At 52.1% G+C, this 4,801-nt stretch overlaps 1 long non-coding RNA gene across 1 annotated transcript in view; it reads right to left on the bottom strand.

Annotated features, from left to right (window-relative positions):
- Positions 1-4,102: 4,102 nt before the first annotated feature.
- LOC104492861 overlaps positions 4,103-4,801 on the bottom strand; it is a 4,248-nt gene continuing 3,549 nt past the window's right edge. Inside the window, exon 3 of the long non-coding RNA XR_727793.1 lies at positions 4,103-4,444. This is a non-coding gene — a long non-coding RNA (uncharacterized LOC104492861). The remainder of the gene's footprint in view (positions 4,445-4,801) is intronic.

Here is a 4,801-nt window from a genome sequence, read left to right as displayed (position 1 = left end):
CTTGGCCACCTGGGCACACTGCTGGCTCTTCAGCCACTGTCACCAACACCCCCAGGGCTTTTTCCGCAGGGCAGTTTCCAGCTGCTCTTCCCCCAGCCCAGAGCGTTGCAGGGGTCAGCACTGCAGCCAGCCCTGCAGGCAGGCCTCGACCAGATCACATCTGCATCCCCAGACCGTTGGGGCTGGTTCATGTCCTTGTAGTCTGAAACTTCCTTTACGTAGCCTCTGAGCGAAACTCCAGCTGCCTCAGGGAGAACAGGCAGAGACCTCATGGCCTCCACTCACACCTGGGCTCCCGCTGGTGCCGTGACTCTGGTCAGCAAGGCCTGCTCTGCCGCAGAGGGGAAGGGGCACCGGCCAGAGAAAGGCATTGGAATGGAAGGAAGGGGACACACTCTGCACAATCACCCTGGACAGCCAGGAGGATGGCAGATGGTGCCAGGTATCTCCTGTTCCTGGCAGCCCAAGAACTTTGTGCCCTTTCCTCCTGCCAGGAGACATTTGGAGGAGGTGGGTGGGAGAGGAAGATAAAAAACCATGATGGGGAGACGAGGTGTTTAGGCAGTACCCTTCTGTCCGCGGGAGGGTAAGGTTGAGTGCAGAGTCAGTACACACTTGCCTCATTTTCTCTTGTCCGTGGGGTTCCAGCCACAGGTTGTTCTGCATTCTCCAATTCTTTCTTCACTTTCACCATCGAGCCATCCTCCTCAGATGTATGGGAAGAAACTTCATCCTGGGTGGTTTCCCCCTCATCGCTGCTACCTGGAACATGCAGAACAGTTATTCCAAGTGTGAAGATCCTGAAGACACCTCGTAGGCCTTAGTTGTCCTGGCCAGCATCACCTGGGGCCTCCACCCACCCACCTGACCAGGGGCTCCATTTAAACTCAGGCTGGGGCACTTCACCCCCTGAAGTGCTCTGTCGAGTCCCTGGGCCTGGCCCATTACTCTGCCTTGCTTCACAACCACTGGACCGTCAGCTGGTGCCACCCCGCTCTGTTAAGTTGGGACTGCATCCCAGTGGTGAGGTCATTGCCCAGTCTGCACTGTCTCCAGTGCAGACTCGACTCCAGGTTTACCTCCCCTTAGGGAGCAGCCCTGCTCTTGCTGCGTGCTGACAAAGTCCTGCACAGGAGCCAAGAGCTAACCCGGAGGAGGAGATGGGTAAGATGGTCCTCAGAGGACCCCCGCAAGCTGTGCAGCACCTAGGCTCACCCCTTGTCAGAATGTCCCCAGTCCTCTACCTTGCCATTACTGGAAGGGGCAGAACTCACTGCTGCTGGAGTCGGGGTCTTGCAGTGGATGAATGGTTGGCCTTTGGTCCCCAAGAGCTCCAGGAAAGTTGTTTTTCATCATGGCTTGGCGGGCTTCCTCCTCCAGCCCTGCGAAGACTTGCTCCCCTGGCAGCCACAAGGACAGAGAGTCAGAATGGTGCCGTTCCATTGCTTTCACCACCAAGACTTGCCAAAACCGCAACAGGCGTGTGGCTGCTCACCTGTCCTGTGCAGAAACTCTGAAGCCACCTCTCAGAACGCTTTTAAGTGACCCCTCTGCTTGCCCACCCTGCCACACCAGCCTTTTGTACCTGCTGGTGTGAGCCCAGAACCTGGGTGTAGAACAGTCTCACCAGTGGAAATATCCAGCACCAGGCATGCTCTTCATACGCCACTTCAGACACAAAAAGCCCTCCAGGACCCCAGTGATCTGCCATATGTACCCAGGCAGCTTCCTCTGCTACCGAGCTGTCTGCCAGCAGGGCTACAGCACATCTCCAGGCAGGGGGAAGCCGCTCAGGGATGACAACAGTATCCCAGGTCAGACACAGTGCTATACGGCTCTTCTAAATCATTAAGGCCTACTCCTGGCTGTAACTGGCAACTTGCACAAAAACAGTGTCTCCCCAAGCGCCTGGCACCTCCCCTGCTCCCCACAGCGATACCAAAACCAGGGATTGTCCTTGGCGTGCTCTGTCACCACCTTTATGTGGGCAGACTGAGGACAAGCTGCCGTTCAAGACGGTGTCTGTGCTGGAACTGGTGTTCTGCTGCTTACGTGATGGACAACCTCCTTCACTACCTTGACTTGCCCAGGAGTGGCTCTAGGTAAAACAAATCTCAGTGACACTTCCTACGCCCAAACCAGAGACCTAAGGGAATGAAGCCGGAAGGCCGAGGTGCTTGTCCACGATAGCTCACAGTCCATTTTGTCAAAAGACACCGACCACTAGTACCTCAACTCAGTCAGAGGTGGCGAACACACTGAAGGAAGGCAAGTATGTGTGCTTCTCTGAAAGAAAGCTTCCTACAGCAATCCTCGCTCAGGAGAACTTTGGTTCCAAAGAATACCAATAAAAAGCAGCCATTAATTTTCATATTAAATCAAACAAATTACTTTTCTCTTCCAAGTGTAGTCGTGAGTTACCTCTCTTGGTGGGTGAGCTAGGAGCCCTTGGGACAAGGTGCTGAAGCTTTTGGGTTAAATCTATTGACTGATTTGTAAGTTATCAAGAACCACGCAAAGCAGAAATGTGAGAATGCTGAGGAAGACGTGGTGCATTTTCACATAAAACAAGGGTCAGAATGTAGCTTTCAGAAGAAAACTGTACCTTTTAGTGTGGGACCACAGCAGGCATCAGAACAACCAGGAACTGAATCCTTGACCGTGGAGAGAGCACCGGTCCTGTTCAAGGACGGGTTCCTGCCCACACACTGAACTCTTCCAGCCAGCCTCGCCCCACTTTCACACTCACGCTGCCTTTCTGGTGCTTACCTTGCAACTTCTGGCAGAGCTTTAAAAAGCAGTAAGTTACAGAAGATTTCAAAGACCTTCGGAAGTTTCACAGAGACTACGGGAGGAGTTTTAGTTCCCAACATCCCCATGGAGGTTTCAAAAAGCATTTAAAGGCATTTATCATTCTGCTTCAGAAACGTGAACAGGGTTTCTGTAGATGATGCTTGAGAGCATCATCCATGGGGGCTAAAGAGAGGTGCTGAGGAACTTCCCACGTCTATTTGTCACCGAAAGCAGCAGGTACCGTCATGGCTGCTGTGACACACGTGCCCCCATCAGAGGCTGTTCCAGCACACAATGGTTTTCATAACCTGGAGCGCTGTTTTCATGTCTGTACTACGACCCTGCACTGGTGGGACTGATACAGACTGTATGAAGAGCAGACACTACAGAATTACAGCACCTCTCCCAGTAGCAGACACCCTCAATCCACCAGGATGAGAGCCCAGAGACCAAAAAAGCATTGCAAGAGACACAGGGTGAAATGAGAAAACCTGCAGAACATCGGGCAGAGGTAAAACTACAGTGAGAGACGTGCTACCTGTGACAGAGTCACAAAACAGGACTCCTGAAGAGCACCGCCTCTGCAAGGGGCAGCAGCCGCGTGCTTGTTTTCTCCGCCCGCTCCCCTTCTGATGGCCCACGTTTCCTCCCAGCAGCAGCCCAGAATCTAAGGGCAGGTGTGCAGGCGGTCTGCAGGAGTTCAAAAGCTGTGATCTTTGCGTGAGGTGCGGGAGGAGGGGGCTCCTCCCATCAGTAACACTAGTATGTATCACAACTGAGATCGCGATGATGGACAGCGGCCTTTCCATCCAACACACCCAGAACCAAGCGAGCACCGATTCAGCGCAGGGCAGGGAACTACCAGCTCGCAGCCAGGAATGCAGACTGTTAACAAACCAGTGCTGTTCGCAGACACCACCTCCTGCACTCTCCACTAGGCTGTGTCTAAAAAGGCATCACGGGATTAGGAAAGACAAGCTTTCAAACCCGCTGTCTTTAGCTTACAGAGAATTTCTTATGTATTAAAGTATTACTGTCTCCAAAAGAACTTGGGGAAGAGGGTCCTGTTCATCTACTGATGGACTCAGTCCTGCCTTGATGAAGCTTTAGAGCTTTAATGTTTGATCAGCGCAGGGTTATGCTTTTATTGTTTCAGCATTCACATGCTCACATACAGACACTTACACTCCACCTCCATCCCGCTTCAAAGACACTTCCATTTGTTTGGAAAAGGAGTAAGACAGGCAACAGCTTTGGGATCGCTGCTGTCAGCAAAGGAGGTTATGCTCAACAGTGAATTCACAGACTCTTCTGCAGAAGTTTCTTTATTAAACACAAGAAGGGCTGCAGGCTGACCGCACACCAACACGAGTCGCTGTATTTGGTCTCTAGCAAACAGCTAGAGAAGCAGGACAGTGTAAGATCACACAACTGCCTCTGCTTGGCCTTCCAGTTCTCCTCTCCATAATCTTGTAAGTGAGTGGGATGCCAGATGAGCAGCTGTGGAGGTAGGGGGCAGCCCTGTGGTACTGTGGGGGGCGGTTATGGCTGCTAGGAGCTGGCGATGTATCAGCTTGGCAGCCAGAAATGACTTTTTTCCTGAGCCCTTCCCTTCTCGAACTGTATGAATGCAGGATAACTCTCGGGTCTTCTGGAAAATAAACACACAAACAAACGACTCCCACCCCAAAATCCACAACACAAAATCAAAAGAAACTGCGTCATTCCCCTGTCCTCCTTCCTAAACAGAAAGGTCTCTCAGGGACGACCCACTTTATCCCCTCCTCGTACATCAATTTAAAGTCCCTGTTCGTGTAGGTCTTCTCTGTGCTCCTTTCCTGGACCTGAAATCTGCAAGTCTTTCACCACTGTGGATCTAGTCCACCTGCCCCATCGCTATTCTGGGTTGTCCACACTGCTGTAGTGGTTACTGAAATGAAAAACAACACAATTCAAAGAGTTAACAACGGCAGCCCACACAGCCCTTGAAGTACTGAGGATTTTGATG

This window comes from Buceros rhinoceros, unplaced genomic scaffold, assembly GCF_000710305.1.
Source record: "Buceros rhinoceros silvestris isolate BGI_N320 unplaced genomic scaffold, ASM71030v1 scaffold47460, whole genome shotgun sequence".
Lineage (NCBI taxonomy): Eukaryota > Metazoa > Chordata > Aves > Bucerotiformes > Bucerotidae > Buceros > Buceros rhinoceros.
The sequence above is the reverse complement of the archived record's forward strand: the minus strand, read 5'-3'. Positions and strand labels throughout refer to the sequence as shown.